The sequence below is a fragment of the Pseudophryne corroboree genome, chromosome 4 (genome assembly GCF_028390025.1).
Source record: "Pseudophryne corroboree isolate aPseCor3 chromosome 4, aPseCor3.hap2, whole genome shotgun sequence".
NCBI classification, from domain to species: Eukaryota; Metazoa; Chordata; class Amphibia; order Anura; family Myobatrachidae; genus Pseudophryne; species Pseudophryne corroboree.
Window position 1 is genome coordinate 189,601,684 of NC_086447.1, and position 24,825 is coordinate 189,626,508.

The following is a 24,825-nucleotide window of genomic DNA, read 5'->3' on the forward strand; positions in this document are numbered from 1 at the left end:
AAAGGCTTGAAAGACTAGGCATGTTTACACTGGAAAAGAGGAGACTAAGAAGGGATATGATCAACATCTACAAATATATAAGGGGACAATACACAGAGCTAGCGCGGAACCTGTTTTTGGCCAGACCAACACATAGGACTCGTGGACACTCGCTCAGGTTAGAATGGTGGAGATTCCGCACAATACGGCGTAAAGGCTTTTTCACGGTAAGGACGATACGTGTTTGGAATTCCCTGCCTGAGGGAGTTGTAATGGCGGACTCTGTCAACACCTTTAAGAATGGGTTAGATAAATTCCTCATGGATAAGGATATCCAGGGTTATGGTGCATAGTCACGCATTATAGTTACTATAAAAAGGGATAAAATGCAACGGCTGACATCAGCATCAGTCAAAATTTTAGACAAATCATCGTGCATAGGAGACCACAAACAGGTCAAACTTGATGGACAATTGTCTTTTTTCAACCTCAGATACCATGTTACTATGTTCATACAGTACAGTAGTTGCCTACCCTCACGGATATTGCAGGAGTGTCCAAATTGCAATTCTTATCTCCTAATCACCTGCATCATACAGTACAGTACATTAAAACAAATCTCCCATAATGCAGCCTGGTTTACAACAAGGAATTTGTAAGGACAGTGATTTGCACCAATCAATACAGGTACAGTATGACTGCTACTGTACAGTATTTGTGCAAAGCAGTCCTGACTCTAATACCCCTTTCAGACTGACAAAAGCCAAGTCGCACCCGGAATCTGTACACGGGTGCTTCCCAGGTGCGACCCAGCTTAAGACCCCTTCAGACTTGCGGCTCGACCCGGCATATTGCCGGGTTGGTGACGTCACCGCTGACTCTACCGGAGACTGTGCTTGGAGATAATCATCTCCAAGCACCGCCTCCTCCTATGCAGAGAATGGGTGCCCGGTCGCCTTGACCCGGTATACCCGTTCACACTGCACCGCATCCCGGGACGATCCCGGATTCAACCCTGGTCGAGACCTGGGATAAAATGCCTGGACGCTCGTCCCGGAATATTCTTACAGACCCCTCTCACACTGAGCAAATTCCTAGGTTGATGCGCGTTCATGTGCAGTAATCCGGGAAATTTTTGTCAGTCTGAAAGGGGCATAAGCAACCCCCTCCTATCCCCCCCCCTGTGGTAGAGAACACATCCTGTGTACCAGCAAGCTTCTTACTGTACTGTACAGTATCACAATGTCTGCTAATACTCGGAAGTGTGAGGGACCTCATTCCGAGTTGATTGCTCGCTAGCTACTTTTTGCAGCCGTGCAAACGCACAGTCACTGCACACAGGGGAGTGTATTTTTGCTTTGCAAGTGTGTGATCGCATGTGCAGCTGAGCGGTGCGAAAAAGTTTTTAGCAGTTTCTGAGTAGGTCTGAACTTACTCTGCCCTTGCGATCACTTCAGCCTGTCATGTCCCGGAATTGACATCAGAAACCCGCCCTGCAAACGCCTGGACATGCCTGCATTTTCCCTACCGCTCCCAGAAAACGGTCAGTTGACACCCATAAACGCTTTCTTCCTGGCAATCTCCTTGCGATCGGTTGTGCGAATGGATTAGTCGCTAGAAGCATTGCACAGCAACAATGCTGTTTGTACTTGTACGACGTGCATGCGCATTGCGGTGCATACGCATGCGCAGTAGTAACCTGATCGCTGCATTGTGAAAAACAGCAGCGAGCGATCAACTCGGATTGAGGGTCAAGATCCAAATGTTTTATGAGTAATACAATATTATACATCAGGGATGGGAAACAGTGGTGTAACTAGAAATTTTTCTCCCCCAAGCCAAAAAATTCTCTGGCGCCCCTCCCCCCATAATCGGCACTAGCAAAGTGATGAATCTGTGCGTGCCGCAAAAAGGGACGTGGTCTTCCTGAAATGGGTGTGGCTTTGCCTAAAGGGGCGTGGTATTGCAGGAAAAGACTACCCCAGTTTTGCAACCTGCACGCCCAGACGTTGGCCACCACAGGAAAAAAAATAATCCTTATTCATGCCCTTTACATTATTTGTAATTTTTCCTCCTTATAGTAATGCCTAGGATACATTATGCCACATACTGCAATGGCCCTTCGACATTATGCCACACACCATAATGCTCCCGACACATTATGCCACACACCGTAATGCCTGTGACACATTATGCCACACACCGTAATGCCTGTGACACATTATGACAGGAATCGCAATGCCCGTTATACATTATGCTACACAGTGCAATGCCCCTGATACATTATAGCACATACGATGCCTGTGACACATTATGACACACACCGCAATGTCCGTGATACATTATACCACACACTGCAATGTCCGTGCTACATTATGCCACACACTGCAATGACCCTGAGACATTATACCACATACCACAATGCCCCTAATATAGTATACCACACACTGTAATGCCTGTGACACATACCGCAATGCCTGTTATACCCTATGCCACACACTGCAATGCCTGTTATACCCTATGCCACACACCGCAATGCCCATTATAAATTATGCCACACACTGCAATGCCCCTGAGACATTATACCACAATGCCCGTGATATAGTATACCACACACCACAATGCCTGTGACACACACCCCAATGCCCATTATACATTATGCCACACACTGCAATGCCCCTGAGACATTATACCACATACCACAATGCCCGTGATATAGTATGCCACACACCGTAATGCCTGTGACACATTATGACACACACCGCAATGTCCGTGATACATTATGCCACACACACCGCAATGCCCATTACACATTGAGTCCTACAGTAAGGCTTCTAATTACTTTAAAATAATCTGCTCATTGCCATGGGTTTCATGCTCTTGGTTCCATGCACGGTGCCAGGGGTTTTCATGCTCAGGGTGTCATGCTCATTGCCAGGGTTTTCATGCGGTAGGTGTTATGCTTGTTGCAAGAGGTATCATGTGCTGGGTTTCAAGCTTGTTGCCAGGGGGTAATATTTGTTGGCAGGTGTTTCATGCACTGGGTGTCATGCTCGTTGCTAGGGGGTAATGCTTGTTGCCAGGGATTTCATGAGCTGGGTGTTGTGCTTGTAACCAGGGGGTATTGCTTGTTGCTAGGGCTGTGCTCCCAGTGCCACATATGCCCCCAGTGCCAGGTACACATATGCCCCCAGTGCCAAATATGCCCCCCCAGTGCCAGGTACACATATACCACCAGTGCCAAATATGCCCCCCCCCCAGTGCCAGGTACACATATACCCCCCCAGTGCCAAATAGGCTCCCCCAGTACCAAACATGCTCACCAAGTGGCAAATATCCCCCCCAGTGCCAAATATGCCCTCCCCCAGTGCCAAATATGCCCATCCCCAGTGGCAAATATGCCCCCCCAGTGCTAAATATGCTCCCCCAGTGCCTGGTACACCCCCCCCCCCCCTCCCAGACTCCCCCGCTGCTCCCCCACTGCTGTGCAATTCGAGAAGGAGGGACACGGAGGGCACAGCGCGCGCCTTTCCTGTGTGTCCCTCCTGCGTCTCCGGTGGCAGCAGCGTGTCTGTTAAATTAAGTGCCGGGCACTTCATTTAACAGACACGCCACTGCTGCCGGAGACCCAGGAGGGACACTCAGGAGAGGCACGCGCTGTGCCCTCCGTGTCCCTCCTTCCCAGCAGAAATCAGTGGCGGCGGCTAGGGCACCCCGCAGCCCTGCGCGCCTTCAAGCGCTCACAGGGGCTGCGGGAACCTAGTTACACCACTGATGGGAAACCCTCAGTCCTCCAGCTGTTGTTGAACTAAACATCCCAGCATGCCCTGCAACAGTTTTAGCATGGCCAATTAGCAAAACTAGCATGCTGGTACTGTATGTGTAGTTCGTTCAACAGCAGCTGGAGGACCGAAGGTTCAGTGTACAAGATGAATTAAAAATAATTAAATAAATGGATCAGGGAAGAAAATGCTCCATGTACAGTACTGTACAGGACTGTACAGTATTTTCCACAGGAAATGTGTATTAGAGGTACTGTATACTGTATACACTAAATGTACAGTAAATTTTTTTTTTTTTATTACAAACATACAAATGCATCCCGGACGGAAATCTGCTGTAAACAGCAGACAGCTTATGGTGACAGGACTCACTTACTGTATCCCCACCCATAGGCGTGGTGTATTTTAGATAGTGTAATGAGATGCTCCTACACCATTGCCCTGTAGTCTGCAAAACCTATGCCGTCGCTCACTCCATGGCTGAGGGCTTCCACGATAACGGGGCGGCAGCCATTTTGTCAACTTGCTATGCGATCGAGTCCGGTGTATCGCATACAGTACCCTCCAACTGTACCCTTTAGGCAGGTACAGTACCTTTTTTATGGTCTGTACCTGGCAAAAAGGGCTTTGTACTGATTTTTGACTCTCCAAATTAACATTGAAAGTATAGGAAAGGGAGCGTGGCCACACCACTTTTACCCATGGCCACGCCCCATTCCTAATTTGAACCGGTTGTCATGTGTAAAATATTGGAGGGTATGGTACTATCGTATTGTGAATAGAGCTCGCCTATCCCTATCACCCCTGTGTGTTTTAGCAAGGGTATTCAGATCAGGGCCGGTTTGAGCCCTCACTGCGCCCTGGGCATGGAATGGGTGTGTGGCTTAATACAGGGGGCGTGATCAGTTACGCCCCCTGTACAGTAGTAGCGCCGCTTAAATGCTGAATGGTGCGCGATGACGTCATCGCGCTGCGCACAGCAAAAGGTCCTCTCCACGAAGGGAAACTAGACGCGTAGCATCTAGTTCCCTTCGCGGAGAGGACCTTTGCTGTGTGGTGCGCGATGTCGTCATCACGCACCGCACAGCAAAGGTCCTCTCCACGAAGGGAAACTAGATGCGTAGCGTCTAGTTCCCTTCACAGGGGACCAAGCGGGCAACGGAGGGCACAGCAGTGGTGGATCTTGCCATGGTGCGGCGCCCTCCGGATGGCGCCAGCGCCCTCTGGAAGGCCGCGCCCTGGGCAAAAGTCCTGCTTGCCCGTGGCAAGATCCGCTACTGATTCAGATGCTCCTTCAGCATTGCACTGTAGCCTGCAAAACCTATGCCGTTGCTCGCCCCATAGCTGAGCACTGCCACAAGGTGGGGTGTCATGGGCGCCGGCCGTTTTATCAACTTGGTATGCGATTGAGTCTGGTGTATCGTGATGTGCATAGATCTCGCTTATCCCTATCATCTCTGTGTGTTTTAGCTAGGGTATTCAGACGCTCCTTCAGCATTGCACTGTAGCCTGCAAAACCTATGCCGTCGCTCGCCCCATAGCTGAGCACTGCCACAAGGGGGGGGCGGTCACGGGTGCTGGACGTTTTATAAACTTGGTATGAGATTGAGTCCGGTGTATCGTAATGTGCACAGAACTCGCTTATCCCTGTGTGTTTTACTGTAGCTAGGGTATTCAGACGCTCCTTCAGCATTGCACTGTAGCCTGCAAAACCTATGCCGTCGCTCGCTCCGTAGCGAGTCTGGCCTGCTACTGAAATATATGTGTACCATACGGTGCATAGAACCTTATCCTCGTAGCCGCTGTGTATTTTATAGAATACAGCTCCTGCAGCTTTGCCCTGCTTTATGAAAACTTCTGTGAAAGTATAGTACAGTACAATAGTAACAAAAAAATAATAATAATAATAATAATAATAATAAAGTGTCAGGAAAAAAAAATTAGCATGCATTCGCACTTTGGGAATCGAACCCGGGACTCTAAGCATGGGAAGTGGCACACTTCATCACTCGGACACGTCGCCAAATGACAGATGCATAAGCCCATTGGTTTTGATTATGCCATAATGGGTACGGGATTTGGACGCTAACATATCCCTAACATCCCTAACAATAGACCACACTGTACCTGTAACACGTTCGTTTGCGTCTGTATACACTACTGGTTTTATTTGTTGATTTGTCTTTGGGATTTGGATGCTCACATATTCCTAGTATCAGTGGAGTATACCGTGGCTTTATCACGTTCATTTGTGTCCATCTGTATATACTGTACTACTGTATTTACATGTGTACACTGTAATATACTGTATGACATACTGTAGCATATTGTAGCGTAATGAGATGCACCAGTAAAGTAGTTCTTACTATGTATTTTGGTATTGTATTTTAATGGAGACCACACGCATGCACAATGGTGATTTTAATAAGCAACATCTGGTGGGTGATCGCAGGTATTACACTTAAAGGTAACGCCAAAAGCTATGTGCGCCTCCCTATGACTAGGCACGCCTCACTGCGGCCAGGCACGCTGCGCATGCCCGATCGCGACCAACGCCTCAGCCAGCCAAGATAACAGAGGCTGCATCTGTAGGTCTGCCAAGTCTCCACCATGCGCTTTTGCTAGTGATACCCTGTAGAAACCTATGTGGCTTCTTCTGCAATGTGAAGTGCGCATGGTCTGTGCATGCGCAGATGGACTCCCGGGTCATAGAAAGAAGGGAAAAATAGAAACTTTCAAACATATCAAGTCCAGGAGGGAAACCTTCTTCAAATGAAGAGAAGCAATAAGACACAAGGATATGCACTGAGACTGGAGGGCGGTAGGTTCAGGGGAAATTTTAGGAAAAATTACTTCACAGAAAGGGCAGTGGACAAGTGGAATAGCCTTCCATCAGAGGTGGTAGAGGCTAAAACAGTACAGCAATTCAAACATGCATGGGATAGACATAAGGATATCCTTACAAAGAAATAAGGATCAGATAAGGTTTAAGATAAAAATATGTTAAAAAAAAAGGACAGACTAGATGGGCCAAGTGGTTATTATCTGCCGTCAAATTCTATGTTTCTATGACCCGGAAGTCCAGCAGCCAGAGTACATTGCGAAGGATAGTTCTTAATGTAAGAGCTGTCCTTCGCAACACTAATCGCATATGTTAGTACACACATGATTAGTGTCTGCGCAACGTGTGGCGGGATGCACCCATTGTCTTTTTACAAACACTTTTCACTACATTTCAGGCCTCTCCCAAGCCAGGCAGCCAGCCCCTGGAAATTAAATAAATTACATCAGCAATCAATTTGCAATTTGGCATTTTGCAGATGATTGTGCAAATAAATCTGCAATGTAATGGGGTTTACAGATCATAGATTCCTGTGCCGTTACCAGACATTTTAGCGTTGCGTGCAAAAAACAGCATCGGCGCCCTTCCCTCCATATACAAAACCATGCCAGTGCTAGCCGTAGGCGCACGTCAAAAATTTAGGGGCATGGCTTCATGGGGATGGGGCGTGGCCACAAAAGAATACCAATTCATATTACGCTGTACAGAAGTCTCTTTTATTCAATGCCAATTATGCCATGATAGAGCCTCTTATACACATGATGCCAGGTAGAGCCCATACACCTCATTCCTCCTTATTCCTCTCCTCCCACAGATTTAGTGTCAATGAAGAGATGAGAGAGAGATTACAACGAGAGATGAGAGAGAAGAGAGATGAGAGTGTGAGTATCACCACCTGAGGCAAAATAGACAGTGGTGCCCCCTCCCCGATGGTCCCGGCTTGTGCATGTGCCGACGTCTGCTGGCACTTGCGCAGTAGCACAGCTGAGGGAACAAAAAAGGATTTAATGTGATCGCATTACTTCTCAGTAATTGCTGGGATGGACTCTACCAGCATTTTATTTGCCAGATGTGAACTAATTTTTTTTTAAATGAATTTATAGCTTCAGTCTCTCATGCCCCTATATATTCCACACATGCCGCATTTTTTGCATAAGAGCTCTTCTCACCTTAAATAATCTAGCAAGGGGCAGTGCAGTGTATATAGTATTATTATAATGTATAATAACTAGAGATGAGCGGGTTCGGTTTGTTGAGATCCGAACCTCCCCGAACTTCACCTATTTTACACGGGTCCGAGGCAGCCTCAGATCTTCCCGCCTTGCTCGGTTAACCCGAACGTCATCATCCCGCTGTCGGATTCTTGCGAGATTCGTATTCTATATGAAGAGCCGCGCGTCGACGCCATTTTCACTCGTGCATTGGAGATTGAACGGAGAGGACGTGGCTACGTTCTCTGCCTGAAAAGCTCCATATCTGTGCTCAGTGTGCTGCAAATATCTGTGCTCAGTGTGCTGCAAATATCTACGTTCTCTGCCTGAAAAGCTCCATATCTGTGCTCAGTGTGCTACAAATATCTGTGCTCAGTGTGCAGCATTTTGGTGACCAACAGTATAAACAGTAGTTGTACAGTACAGTAGGCCATTGCTGTATCTTGTAGCTCTGTGTCACTGCAAGTATCCATTCCATATCTGTGCTGCATGTTTGTGAGCTGTATATACAGTAGCACAGTGCAGCATTTTGGTGACCAACAGTATATAGTTGTACAGTACAGTAGGCCATTGCTTTATCTTGCAGCTCCGTGTCACTGCAAGTATCCATTCCATATCTGTGCTGCATTTTTGTGAGCAGTATATATAGTAGTACAGTGCAGCATTTTGGTGACCAACAGTATATAGTTGTACAGTACAGAAGGCCATTGCTGTATCTTGCAGCTCCGTGTCACTGCAAGTATCCATTCCATATCTGTGCTGCATTTTTGTGAGCAGTATATATAGTAGTACAGTGCAGCATTTTGGTGACCAACAGTATATAGTTGTACAGTACAGTAGGCCATTGCTGTATCTTGCAGCTCCGTGTCACTGCAAGTATCCATTCCATATCTGTGCTGCATTTTTGTGGCAGTATATATAGTAGTACAGTGCAGCATTTTGGTGACCAACAGTATATAGTTGTATAGTACAGTAGGCCATTGCTGTATCTTGCAGCTCCGTGTCACTGCAATTATCCATTCCATATCTGTGCTGCATTTTTGTGAGCAGTATATATAGTAGTACAGTGCAGCATTTTGGTGACCAACAGTATACAGTTGTACAGTACAGTAGGCCATTGCTTTATCTGGCAGCTCCATGTCACTGCAATTATCCATTCCATATCTGTGCTGCATTTTTGTGAGCAGTATATATAGTAGTACAGTGCAGCATTTTGGTGACCAACAGTATATAGTTGTACAGTACAGTAGGACATTGCTGTATCTTGCAGCTCTGTGTCACTGCAAGTATCCATTCCATATCTGTGCTGCATCATATAGTAGTACAGTGCAGCATTTTGGTGACCAACAGTATATAGTTGTACAGTACAGTAGGCCATTGCTGTATCTTGCAGCTCCATGTTACTGCAAGTATCCATTCCATATCTGTGCTGCATTTTTTGTGAGCAGTATATATAGTAGTACAGTGCAGCATTTTGGTGACCAACAGTATATAGTTGTACAGTACAGTAGGCCATTGCAGTATCTTGCAGCTCCATGTGACTGCAAGTATCCATTCCATATCTGTGCTGCATTTTTTGTGAGCAGTATATATAGTAGTACAGTGCAGCATTTTGGTGACCAACAGTATATAGTTGTACAGTACAGTAGGCCATTGCTGTATCTTGCAGCTCCGTGTGACTGCAAGTATCCATTCCATATCTGTGCTGCATTTTTGTGAGCAGTATATATAGTAGTACAGTGCAGCATTTTGGTGACCAACAGTATATAGTTGTACAGTACAGTAGGCCATTGCTGTATCCTGCAGCTCTGTGTCACTTCAAGAATCCATTCCATAGCTGTGCTGCATTTTTGTGAACAGTATATATAGTACAGTGCAGCATTTTGGTGACCAACAGTATATAGTTGTACAGTACAGTAGGCCATTGCTGTATCTTGCAGCTCCGTGTCACTGCAAGTATCCATTCCATATCTGTGCTGCATTTTTGTGAGCAGTATATATAGTAGTACAGTGCAGCATTTTGGTAACCAACAGTATATAGTTGTACAGTACAGTAGGCCATTGCTGTATCCTGCAGCTCTGTGTCACTGCAAGTATCCATTCCATATCTGTGCTGCATTTTTGTGAGCAGTATATATAGTAGTACAGTGCAGCATTTTGGTAACCAACAGTATATAGTTGTACAGTACAGTAGGCCATTGCTGTATCCTGCAGCTCTGTGTCACTGCAAGTATCCATTCCATATCTGTGCTGCATTTTTGTGAGCAGTATATATAGTAGTACAGTGCAGCATTTTGGTGACTAACAGTATATAGTTGTACAGTACAGTAGGCCATTGCTGTATCTTGCAGCTCAGTGTCACTGCAAGTATCCATTCCATATCCGTGCTGCATTTTTGTGAGCAGTATATATAGTAGTACAGTGCAGCATTTTGGCGACCAACAGTATAAAGTTGTACAGTACAGTAGGCCATTGCTGTATCTTGCAGCTCAGTGTCACTGCAAGTATCCATTCCATATCTGTGCTGCATTTTTGTGAGCAGTATATATAGTAGTACAGTGCAGCATTTTGGTAACCAACAGTATATAGTTGTACAGTACAGTAGGCCATTGCTGTATCTTGCAGCTCTGTGTCACTGCAAGTATCCATTCCATATCTGTGCTGCATTTTTGTGAGCAGTATATATACTAGTACAGTGCAGCATTTTGGTGACCAACAGTATATAGTTGTACAGTACAGTAGGCTATTGCTGTATCTGGCAGCTCCATGTCACTGCAAGTATCCATTCCATATCTGTGCTGCATTTTTTTGAGCAGTATATATAGTAGTACAGTGCAGCATTTTGGTGACCAACAGTATATAGTTGTACAGTACAGTAGGACATTACTGTATCTTGCAGCTCCGTGTCACTGCAAGTATCCATTCCATATCTGTGCTGCATCATATAGTAGTACAGTGCAGCATTTTGGTGACCAACAGTATATAGTTGTACAGTACAGTAGGCCATTGCTGTATCTTGCAGCTCCGTGTGACTGCAAGTATCCATTCCATATCTGTGCTGCATTTTTGTGAGCAGTATATATAGTAGTACAGTGCAGCATTTTGGTGACCAACAGTATATAGTTGTACAGTACAGTAGGCCATTGCTGTATCCTGCAGCTCTGTGTCACTGCAAGTATCCATTCCATATCTGTGCTGCATTTCTGTGAACAGTATATATAGTACAGTGCAGCATTTTGGTGACCAACAGTATATAGTTGTACAGTACAGTAGGCCATTGCAGTATCTTGCAGCTCCATGTGACTGCAAGTATCCATTCCATATCTGTGCTGCATTTTTTGTGAGCAGTATATATAGTAGTACAGTGCAGCATTTTGGTGACCAACAGTATATAGTTGTACAGTACAGTAGGCCATTGCTGTATCTTGCAGCTCCGTGTGACTGCAAGTATCCATTCCATATCTGTGCTGCATTTTTGTGAGCAGTATATATAGTAGTACAGTGCAGCATTTTGGTGACCAACAGTATATAGTTGTACAGTACAGTAGGCCATTGCTGTATCCTGCAGCTCTGTGTCACTTCAAGAATCCATTCCATAGCTGTGCTGCATTTTTGTGAACAGTATATATAGTACAGTGCAGCATTTTGGTGACCAACAGTATATAGTTGTACAGTACAGTAGGCCATTGCTGTATCTTGCAGCTCCGTGTCACTGCAAGTATCCATTCCATATCTGTGCTGCATTTTTGTGAGCAGTATATATAGTAGTACAGTGCAGCATTTTGGTAACCAACAGTATATAGTTGTACAGTACAGTAGGCCATTGCTGTATCCTGCAGCTCTGTGTCACTGCAAGTATCCATTCCATATCTGTGCTGCATTTTTGTGAGCAGTATATATAGTAGTACAGTGCAGCATTTTGGTAACCAACAGTATATAGTTGTACAGTACAGTAGGCCATTGCTGTATCCTGCAGCTCTGTGTCACTGCAAGTATCCATTCCATATCTGTGCTGCATTTTTGTGAGCAGTATATATAGTAGTACAGTACAGCATTTTGGTGACTAACAGTATATAGTTGTACAGTACAGTAGGCCATTGCTGTATCTTGCAGCTCAGTGTCACTGCAAGTATCCATTCCATATCCGTGCTGCATTTTTGTGAGCAGTATATATAGTAGTACAGTGCAGCATTTTGGCGACCAACAGTATAAAGTTGTACAGTACAGTAGGCCATTGCTGTATCTTGCAGCTCAGTGTCACTGCAAGTATCCATTCCATATCTGTGCTGCATTTTTGTGAGCAGTATATATAGTAGTACAGTGCAGCATTTTGGTAACCAACAGTATATAGTTGTACAGTACAGTAGGCCATTGCTGTATCTTGCAGCTCTGTGTCACTGCAAGTATCCATTCCATATCTGTGCTGCATTTTTGTGAGCAGTATATATACTAGTACAGTGCAGCATTTTGGTGACCAACAGTATATAGTTGTACAGTACAGTAGGCTATTGCTGTATCTGGCAGCTCCATGTCACTGCAAGTATCCATTCCATATCTGTGCTGCATTTTTGTGAGCAGTATATATAGTAGTACAGTGCAGCATTTTGGTGACCAACAGTATATAGTTGTACAGTACAGTAGGACATTACTGTATCTTGCAGCTCCATGTCACTGCAAGTATCCATTCCATATCTGTGCTGCATCATATAGTAGTACAGTGCAGCATTTTGGTGACCAACAGTATATAGTTGTACAGTACAGTAGGCCATTGCTGTATCTTGCAGCTCCGTGTGACTGCAAGTATCCATTCCATATCTGTGCTGCATTTTTGTGAGCAGTATATATAGTAGTACAGTGCAGCATTTTGGTGACCAACAGTATATAGTTGTACAGTACAGTAGGCCATTGCTGTATCCTGCAGCTCTGTGTCACTGCAAGTATCCATTCCATATCTGTGCTGCATTTCTGTGAACAGTATATATAGTACAGTGCAGCATTTTGGTGACCAACAGTATATAGTTGTACAGTACAGTAGGCCATTGCTATTGATATAATAATATTACTGGCATGTAATTCCACACATTAAAAAATGGAGAACAAAAATGTGGAGGGTGAAATAGTGAAAGATCAAGATGCACTTCCACAAAGTGCTGAAGCTGCTGCCACTAGTCATGGCAGAGAAGATTTAATGCCATCAACGTCGTCTGCCAAGGCCGATGACCAATGTCATAGTAGAGAGCATGTAAAATTCAAAAAACGTTCAGCAAAATGACCCGAAAATCTAAATTAAAAGCGTCTGAGGAGAAGCATAAACTTGCCAATATGCCATTTACGACACGGAGTGGCAAGGAACGGCTGAGGCCCCGGCCTATATTCATGGCTAGTGGTTCAGCTTCAAATGAGGATGAAAGCACTCTCCTCCCGCTAGAAAACTGAAAAGAGTTAAGATGGCAAAAGCACAGCAAAGAACTGTGCGTTCTTCTAAATCACAAATCCCCAAGGAGAGTCTAATTGTGTCGGCGGTTGCGATGCCTGACCTTCCCAACACTGGACGGGAAGAGGTGGCTCCTTCCACCATTTGTACGCCCCCTGCAAGTGCTGGAAGGAGCACCCACAGTCCAGTTCCTGATAGTCAAATTGAAGATGTCACTGTTGAAGTACACCAGGATGAGGATATGAGTATTGCTGGCACTGAGGAGGAAATTGACAAGGAGGATTCTGATGGTGAGGTGGTTTGTTTAGGTCAGGCGCCCGGGGAGACACCTGTTGTCCGTGGGATGAATATAGCCATTGACATACCTGGTCAAATTACAAAAAAAAATCACCTCTTCGGTGTGGAATTAATTTAACAGAAATGCGGACAACAGGTGTTGCCTTTGTCAAGCTGTAATAAGTAGGGGTAAGGACGTTAACCACCTAGGAACATCCTCCCTTATACGTCACCTGGAGCGCATTCATCAGAAGTCATTGACAAGTTCAAAAATTTTGGGTGACAGCGGAAGCAGTCCACTGACAACTAAATCCCTTCCTCTTGTACCCAAGCTCCTGCAAACCACACCACCAACTCCCTCATTGTCAATTTCCTCCCTAGACAGGAACGCCAATAGTCCTGCAGGTCATGTCACTGGCAAGTCTGACGAGTCCTCTCCTATCTGGGATTCCTCCAATGGATCCTTGAGTGTAACGCCTACTGCTGCTGGCGCTGCTGTTTTTGCTGCTGGGAGTCGATCGTCATCCCAGAGGGGAAGTCGGAAGACCACTTGTACTACTTCTAGTAAACAATTGACTGTCCAACAGTCCTTTGCGAGGAAGATGAAATATCATAGCAGTCATCCTATTGCAAAGCGGATAACTCAGGCCTTGGCAGCTGTGTTGGTGTTAGACGTGTGTCCGGTATCCACTGTTAATTCACAGGGACTTAGAGAATTTCTTGAGGTAGTGTGTCCCCGGTACCAAATCCCATCTAGGTTCCACTTCTCTAGGCAGGCGATACCGAGAATGTATACAGACATCAAAAAAAAAGTCACCAGTGTCCTAAAAAATGCAGTTGTACCTAGTGATGAGCACCGGAAATTTTTCGGGTTTTGTGTTTTGGTTTTGGGTTCGGTTCCGCGGCCGTGTTTTGGGTTCGAACGCGTTTTGGCAAAACCTCACCGAATTTTTTTTGTCGGATTCGAGTGTGTTTTGGATTCGGGTGTTTTTTTCAAAAAACCCTAAAAAACAGCTTAAATCATAGAATTTGGGGGTCATTTTGATCCCAAAGTATTATTAACCTCAATAACCATAATTTCCACTCATTTTCAGTCTATTCTGAACACCTCACACCTCACAATATTATTTTTAGTCCTAAAATTTGCACCGAGGTCGCTGGATGACTAAGCTCAGCGACCCAAGTGGCCGACACAAACACCTGGCCCATCTAGGAGTGGCACTGCAGTGTCACGCAGGATGGCCCTTCCAAAAAACACCCCCCAAACAGCACATGACGCAAAGAAGAAAAAAAAGAGGCGCAATGAGGTAGCTGTGTGAGTAAGCTAAGCGACCCTAGTGGCCGAAACAAACACCTGGCCCATCTAGGAGTGGCACTGCAGTGTCACGCAGGATGGCCCTTCCAAAAAACACCCCCCAAACAGCACATGACGCAAAGAAAAATAGAGGCGCAATGAGGTAGCTGTGTGACTAAGATAAGCGACCCAAGTGGCCGACACAAACACCTGGCCCATCTAGGAGTGGCACTGCAGTGTCACGCAGGATGGCCCTTCCAAAAACTACTCCCCAAACAGCACATGACGCAAAGAAAAATGAAAGAAAAAAGAGGTGCAAGATGGAATTGTCCTTGGGCCCTCCCACCCACCCTTATGTTGTATAAACAGGACATGCACACTTTAACCAACCCATCATTTCAGTGACAGGGTCTGCCACACGACTGTGACTGAAATGACGGGTTGGTTTGGACCCCCACCAAAAAAGAAGCAATTAATCTCTCCTTGCACAAACTGGCTCTACAGAGGCAAGATGTCCACCTCATCATCATCCTCCGATATATCACCGTGTACATCCCCCTCCTCACAGATTATCAATTCGTCCCCACTGGAATACACCATCTCAGCTCCCTGTGTACTTTGTGGAGGCAATTGCTGCTGGTGAATGTCTCCACGGAGGAATTGATTATAATTCATTTTAATGAACATCATCTTCTCCACATTTTCTGGATGTAACCTCGTACGCCGATTGCTGACAAGGTGAGCGGCGGCACTAAACACTCTTTCTGAGTACACACTTGTGGGAGGGCAACTTAGGTAGAATAAAGCCAGTTTGTGCAAGGGCCTCCAAATTGCCTCTTTTTCCTGCCAGTATAAGTACGGACTGTCTGACGTGCCTACTTGGATGCGGTCACTCATATAATCCTCCACCATTCTTTCAATGGGGAGAGAATCATATGCAGTGACAGTAGACGACATGTCCGTAATCGTTGTCAGGTCCTTCAGTCCGGACCAGATGTCAGCATCAGCAGTCGCTCCAGACTGCCCTGCATCACCGCCAGCGGGTGGGCTCGGAATTCTGAGCCTTTTCCTCGCACCCCCAGTTGCGGGAGAATGTGAAGGAGGAGATGTTGACAGGTCGCGTTCCGCTTGACTTGACAATTTTCTCACCAGCAGGTCTTTGAACCCCAGCAGACTTGTGTCTGCCGGAAAGAGAGATCCAAGGTAGGTTTTAAATCTAGGATCGAGCACGGTGGCCAAAATGTAGTGCTCTGATTTCAACAGATTGACCACCCGTGAATCCTTGTTAAGCGAATTAAGGGCTCCATCCACAAGTCCCACATGCCTAGCGGAATCACTCTGTGTTAGCTCCTCCTTCAATGTCTCCAGCTTCTTCTGCAAAAGCCTGATGAGGGGAATGACCTGACTCAGGCTGGCAGTGTCTGAACTGACTTCACGTGTGGCAAGTTCAAAAGGTTGCAGAACCTTGCACAACGTTGAAATCATTCTCCACTGCGCTTGAGACAGGTGCATTCCACCTCCTATATCGTGCTCAGTTGTATAGGCTTGAATGGCCTTTTGCTGCTCCTCCAACCTCTGAAGCATATAGAGGGTTGAATTCCACCTCGTTACCACTTCTTGCTTCAGATGATGGCAGGGCAGGTTCAGGCGTTTTTGGTGGTGCTCCAGTCTTCTGTACGTGGTGCCTGTACGCCGAAAGTGTGCCGCAATTCTTCTGGCCACCGACAGCATCTCTTGCACGCCCCTCTCGTTTTTTAAATAATTCTGCACCACCAAATTCAAGGTATGTGCAAAACATGGGACGTGCTGGAATTTGCCCAGATTTAATGCACACACAATATTGCTGGCGTTGTCCGATGCCACAAATCCACAGGAGAGTCCAATTGGGGTAAGCCATTCTGCGATGATCTTCCTCAGTTGCCGTAAGAGGTTTTCAGCTGTGTGCATATTCTGGAAAGCGGTGATACAAAGCGTAGCCTGCCTAGGAAAGAGTTGGCGTTTGCGAGATGCTGCTACTGGTGCCGCCGCTGCTGTTCTTGCGGCGGGAGTCAATACATCTACCCAGTGGGCTGTCACAGTCATATAGTCCTGAGTCTGCCCTGCTCCACTTGTCCACATGTCCGTGGTTAAGTGGACATTGGGTACAACTGCATTTTTTAGGACACTGGTGAGTCTTTTTCTGAGGTCTGTGTACATTTTCGGTATCGCCTGCCTAGAGAAATGGAACCTAGATGGTATTTGGTACCGGGGACACAGTACCTCCAACAAGTCTCTAGTTGGCTCTGCAGTAATGATGGATACCGGAACCACGTTTCTCACCGCCCAGGATGCCAAGGCCTCAGTAATCCGCTTTGCAGCAGGATGACTGCTGTGATATTTCATCTTCCTCGCAAAGGACTGTTGGACAGTCAATTGCTTGGTGGAAGTAGTAAAAGTGGTCTTACGACTTCCCCTCTGGGATGACCATCGACTCCCAGCAGCAACAACAGCAGCGCCAGCAGCAGTAGGCGTTACACGCAAGGATGCATCGGAGGAATCCCAGGCAGGAGAGGACTCGTCAGAATTGCCAGTGACATGGCCTGCAGGACTATTGGCATTCCTGGGGAAGGAGGAAATTGACACTGAGGGAGTTGGTAGGGTGGTTTGCGTGAGCTTGGTTACAAGAGGAAGGGATTTACTGGTCAGTGGACTGCTTCCGCTGTCGCCCAAAGTTTTTGAACTTGTCACTGACTTATGATGAATGCGCTGCAGGTGACGTATAAGGGAGGATGTTCCGAGGTGGTTAACGTCCTTACCCCTACTTATTACAGCTTGACAAAGGCAACACACGGCTTGACAAATGTTGTCCGCATTTCTGTTGAAATACTTCCACACTGAAGAGCTGATTTTTTTGGTATTTTCACCAGGCATGTCAATGGCCATATTCCTCCCACGGACAACAGGTGTCTCCCCGGGTGCCTGACTTAAACAAACCACCTCACCATCAGAATCCTCCTGGTCAATTTCCTCCCCAGCGCCAGCAACACCCATATCCTCCTCATCCTGGTGTACTTCAACACTGACATCTTCAATCTGACTATCAGGAACTGGACTGCGGGTGCTCCTTCCAGCACTTGCAGGGGGCGTGCAAATGGTGGAAGGCGCATGCTCTTCACGTCCAGTGTTGGGAAGGTCAGGCATCGCAACCGACACAATTGGACTCTCCTTGTGGATTTGTGATTTCGAAGAACGCACAGTTCTTTGCTGTGCTTTTGCCAGCTTAAGTCTTTTCATTTTTCTAGCGAGAGGCTGAGTGCTTCCATCCTCATGTGAAGCTGAACCACTAGCCATGAACATAGGCCAGGGCCTCAGCCGTTCCTTGCCACTCCGTGTGGTAAATGGCATATTGGCAAGTTTACGCTTCTCCTCCGACGATTTTATTTTAGATTTTTGAGTCCTTTTTTTACTGATATTTGGTGTTTTGGATTTTACATGCTCTGTACTATGACATTGGGCATCGGCCTTGGCAGACGACGTTGATGGCATTTCATCGTCTCGGCCATGACTAGTGGCAGCAGCTTCAGCACGAGGTGGAAGTGGATCTTGATCTTTCCCTATTTTTGGAACCTCAACATTTTTGTTCTCCATATTTTAATAGGCACAACTAAAAGGCACCTCAGGTAAACAATGGAGATGGATGGATACTAGTATACTTATGGATGACGAGCGACTGCCGACACAGAGGTAGCTACAGCCGTGGACTTCCGTACTGCGCCTGCTAGTATAGACTGGATGATAATGATATAAAATATATATATATATATATCACTACTGCAGGACAGGTATATTTTGTATAATGACGGACCTGCTGGACACTGTCAGCACTGCAGACTCCTAAACTACTAGTATGAAGAAGATAGAAAAAAAAAACCCACCACAGGTAGGTATACAATTATGGACGAGCGACTGCCAGTGCCGACACAGAGGTAGCTACAGCCGTGGACTACCGTACTGCGTCTGCTAGTATAGACTGGATGATAATGATATAAAAAATATATATATATCACTACTGCAGGACAGGTATATATTGTATAATGACGGACCTGCTGGACACTGTCAGCACTGCAGACTCCTAAACTACTAGTATGAAGAAGATAGAAAAAAAAAAAACCACCACAGGTAGGTATACAATTATGGACGAGCGACTGCCGACACAGAGGTAGCTACAGCCGTGGACTACCGTACTGCGTCTGCTAGTATAGACTGGATGATAATGATATAAAAAATATATATATATCACTACTGCAGGACAGGTATATATTGTATAATGACGGACCTGCTGGACACTGTCAGCACTGCAGACTCCTAAACTACTAGTATGAAGAAGATAGAAAAAAAAAAAACCACCACAGGTAGGTATGCAATTATGGACGAGCGACTGCAGACACAGAGGTAGCTACAGCCGTGGACTACCGTACTGCGTCTGCTAGTATAGACTGGATGATAATGATATAAAAAATATATATATATCACTACTGCAGGACAGGTATATATTGTATAATGACGGACCTGCTGGACACTGTCAGCACTGCAGACTCCTAAACTACTAGTATGAAGAAGATAGAAAAAAAAAACCCACCACAGGTAGGTATACAATTATGGACGAGCGACTGCCGACACAGAGGTAGCTACAGCCGTGGACTACCGTACTGCGTCTGCTAGTATAGACTGGATGATAATGATATAAAAAATATATATATATCACTACTGCAGGACAGGTATATATTGTATAATGACGGACCTGCTGGACACTGTCAGCACTGCAGACTCCTAAACTACTAGTATGAAGAAGATAGAAATATAATGAATGACGGACCTGCTGGACACTGTCAGCAGAATGCGTTTATAGAATAAAAAAAAAAAACACCACACGAGTGTTTAACTTTTTCAGGCAGACAATATACTGGTGGTCACTGCTGGTCAGTCACACTGGCACTCTGGCAGCAAAAGTGTGCACTGTTAAATATGTACTCCTGCTATAACTGCTCCCCAGTCTCCCCCACAATTAAGCTGTGTGAGCAGTGAGCACTACTCAGCACAGTCAGATATACATAGATGATATTATCATGCAGCACACTGAGGCTGAGCACAGATATGGTATGTGACTGTGTATCGTTTTTTTTTCAGGCAGTGAACGGATTATATTAAATAATAAATAAAACTGGTGGTCACTAGTATAACTATCAGCAAAACTCTGCACTCTCTGAGTACTCCTAATGCTCCAGTAAATCAAGTGTCTCACTCTCTATCTAAACGGAGAGGACGCCAGCCACGTCCTCTCCCTATCAATCTCAATGCACGTGTGAAAATGGCGGCGACGCGCGGCTCCTTATATAGAATCCGAGTCTCGCGATAGAATACGAGCCTCGCGAGAATCCGACAGCGGGATGATGATGTTCGGGCGCGCTCAGGTTAGCCGAGCAAGGCGGGAAGATCCGAGTCTGCCTCGGACCCGTGTAAAAAGCGTGAAGTTCGGGGGGGTTCGGTTTCCGAGAAACCGAACCCGCTCATCACTAGTTGTACCCAATGTCCACTTAACCACGGACATGTGGACAAGTGGAGCAGGGCAGACTCAGGACTGTATCACTGTGACAGCCCACTGGGTAGATGTATTGCCTCCCGCAGCAACAACAGCAGCAGCGGCAGCAGCAGCAGCATCTCGCAAACGCCAACTCGTTCCTAGGCAGGCTACGCTTTGTATCAATGCTTTCCATAAGAGGCACACAGCTCACAACCTCTTACGGAAACTGAGGAACATCATCTCAGATTGGCTTACCCCAATTGGACTCTCCTGGGGATTTGTGACATCGGACAACGCTACCAATATTGTGCGTGCGTTACATGTGGGCAAATTCCAGCACGTCCCATGTTTTGCACATACAATTAATTTGGTGGTGCAGAATTTTTTTTAAAATGACAGGGGCATGCAAGAGATGGTGTTCGTGGCCCGAAGAATTGCGGGCCACTTTCAGCATTCAGCCACCACGTGCTGAAGACTGGAGCACCAGCAAAGACTCCGGAACCTGCCCCACCATCAGCTGAAGCAAGAGGTGGTAACGAGGTGGAATTCAACCCTCTATATGCTTTAGAGGACGGAGGAGCAGTAAAAGGCCATTCAAGCCTATACATCTGCCTACGATATAGGCAAAGGAGGGGGAATGCACCTGACTCAAGCGCAGTGGAGAATGATTTCAACGTTGTGCAAGGTTCTGCAACCCTTTGAACTTGCCACATGTGAAGTCAGTTCAGACACTGCCAGCCTGAGTCAGGTCATTCCCCTCATCAGGCTTTTGCAGAAGCAGATGGAGAGATTGAAGGAGGAGCTAAAATGGAGCGATTCCGCTAGGCATGTGGGACTTGTGGATGGAGCCCTTAATTCGCTTAACCAGGATTCACGGGTGATCAATCTGTTAAAATCAGAGCACTACATTTTGGCCACCGTGCTCGATCCTAGGTTTAAAGTCTACGTTGTATCTCTCTTTCCGGCAGACACAAGTCTGCAGAGGTTCAAAGACCTGCTGGTGAGAAAATTGTCAAGTCAAGTGGAACGTGACCCGTCAACAGCTCCTCCTTCACATTCTCCCGCAACTGGGGCTGCGAGGAAAAGGATAAGAATTCAGAGCCCACCTGCTAGCAGTGATGCAGGGCAGTCAGGAGCGAGTGCTGACATCTGGTCCGGCCTGAGTGACCTGCCAACGATAACTGACATGTCGTCTACTGTCACTGCATATGATTCTGTCACCATTGAAAGAATGGTGGAGAATTATATGAGTGACCGCATCCAAGTAGGCACGTCAGACAGTCCGTACGTATACTGGCAGGAAAAAGAGGCAATTTGGAGGCCCTTGCACAAACTGGCTTTATTTTACCTAAGTTGCCCCCCCTCCAGTGTGTACTCCGAAAGAGTGTTTAGTGCAGCCGGTCACCTTGTCAGCTATCGGCATACAAGGTTACTTCCACAAGATGTGAAGAAGATGATGTTCATCAAAATTAATTATAATCAATTCCTCCGTGGAGACATTCACCAGCAATTGCCTCTAGAAAGTACACAGGGACATGTGATGGTGGATTCCAGTGGGGACGAATTAATATTCTGTGAGGAGGGGGATGTACACAGTGAAAGGGGTGAGTAATCGGAGGATGATGATGAGGTCGACATCTTGCCTCTGTCGAGCCAGTTTGAGCAAGGAGAGATTGCTTCTTTTTTTGGTGGGGGCCCAAACCAACCAGTCATTTCAGCCACAGTCGTGTAGCAGACCCTGTGGCTGAAATGATGGGTTTGTTAAAGTGTGCATGTCCTATTTATACAACATAAGGGTGGGTGGGAGGGCCCAAGGACAATTCCATCTTGCACCTCTTTTTTTATTTATTTTTCTTTGCATCATGTGATGTTTGGGGCCAATTTTTATAAGTGCCATCCTGTCTGCCATTGCAGTGCCACTCCTAGATGGGCCAGGTGTTTGTGCCGCCCTCTTGGGTCGCTTAGCCTAGTCATCCAGCGACCTCGGTGCAAATTTTAGGACTAAAAATAATATTCTGAGGTGTGAGGTGTTCAGAATAGACTGGAAATGAGTGGAAATTATGGTTATTGAGGTTAATAATACTGTAGGATCAAAATTACCCCCAAATTCTATGATTTAAGCTGTTTTTGAAAAAAAAAACACCCGAATCCAAAACACACCCGAATCCGACAAAACATTTTCAGGGAGGTTTTGCCAAAATGCGTCTGAATCCAAAACACGGCCGCGGAACCGAATCCAAAACCAAAACATAAAACCCGAAAAATTTCCAGTGCACATCTCTAATAATAACACACACACACACACACACACACACACACACACACACACACACACACACACACACACACACACACACACACACACACACACACACACACACACACATAAATTCATCATTGTTCTCCCCTTCCTGCATCCGCATCCCACACTGTACTCTCCTTCACCCATTGTGCTCCCGTTTCCCTATCTACATGCCTCACGCTGTGCTCCCCTTCATCATTCCACAAGCCTCACTTTGTGCTTTCCATGCCCATTTCACATGCCTCACTCTGTGCTCCTCTTCTCTTACCGCATACTTCACTCTGTGCCTCACTTTCCCATTCCACATGCCTCACTCTGTGCCTCACTTCCCCATTCCACATGTCTCACTCTGCTCCTTTTCCCCATCATACTCCCCCACACTGCTCTTCCTCCTAACATATCATCAGAGAAAACCCCTCCCCCAGGTACTCTTGACACCTCGGATCTCTGAGCCACTGATGATCTGAGAAGCCTGAAGTAACTGAAAGCTAAACTTACAGCAGACTCCTCGGATAACTGGCTGAGAGATCCGAGGAGTCATCAGTCTCCACTCCAACCCCAGTGCTCTTCCACTTCCTTTAGTGCTACAGCAGTTAAGAATGGGGAGGCATGGACGGAGAAGACAAGTTCTTCTGTGTACCCCCCTGACAGCTGCATTAGCAGCGCGCAATAGCCTCCGGCTGGCTCCTATACCCGGCAGTCCTAAAGTACAACACAGCAGAGTGACACAGCGTGAGGGAGCGGCCGTGCGGGTGGTGCTACCGGGTGTGGTTCATCAAATCGACAGTGTCTAGGTCGACAATGTTTAGGTCGACCACTATAGGTCGACAGTCACTAGGTCGACATGGATGGAAGGTCGACATGGTTTCTAGGTCGACATGTGCTAGGTCGACAGGTCTAAAGGTCGACATGAGGATTTTTTTTGTCGTTTTCTTCGTAGAGTGACCAGGATCCCAAATTAGTGCACCGCGTCCCCTCGCATGGCTCGCTTCGCTCGCCATGCTTCGGGCATGGTGCCTTCGCTTCGCTCGGCACACTTTACCGTTCCAATCGTAGTCCACGTGGATCGTTAAGTATGAAAAAATTCAAAAAAATAAAAAAAATGTGAAAAACTCATTTCGACCTTTAGACCTGTCGACCTAGCACATGTCGACCTAGAAACCCTGTCGACCTTCCATCCATGTCGACCTAGTGACTGTCGACCTATAGTGCTCGACCTAAACATTGTCGACCTAGACACTGTCGATCTTCAGACCGGATCCCGGTGCTACCATATGGTGTGCCCACAGTGCATATGCGCTGTGGGCAAGGCACCAATGGCACACACCTAGTTACGGCCCTGGTAGATTCAGACCAAAAATCAATTGGGATTGTTATATCAGGTTGTCCAACATGTTGGATTTCCCAGAACAATTGGGGCTGCAGATTGCTAGTGTATGGTAACAATTAGCAGATTAGCAGACCGTTTCCAAGTGTGTGTGTGTGTGTGTGTGTGTGTGTGTGTGTGTGGAGAATCACAGAAACTGTGAACTGCTCTTTGTGATTGCTGATATATGGGGGCATTAACTCAGGCTGGGGTGAAGGCACAATAAAACTTAATTGCTCGGCATATAACTAATATTTATACCTAACCAAAGAGAGAGAGACCAAGGGTCGGTCACACTTAATATAATAGATCAGCTATTACTCTGTATTTTTATTATTGTGACGCAGTGTCACAACCAGGAGCATACAGATGTTTTCCGTCCTTCAGGCTCTAACTTATTTTTCTTGAAATATTTCTGTGTGAAAATAATGAAAATAAGTAAAAATTGACACAATATTGTTCATGGGAAAACAGAAGTGAGACCAGCTGCGGTGAGAGTAAGGGAGGTGCCGCATATAGTGTTTCATGCCACATTTAAAAAGCAGCTTCTGTTCTCTACAAATTTATTGAATTCCTTTTTATGATTAAAATAGAATGCATGGGGAAGATGTATCAAAACGTCTAAAGACTGGAGAAGTAGACAAGTGGAGAACTTGCCCACAGAAACCAAAAAGCTCCTACCTACCATCATACGTTCCAACTTTTATCATTCCAGACTCGGGACTCCTCTGCACAGTGAAGCGCATCTGCGCCTGAATAGGGGGTGTTTCCTTGGTAAA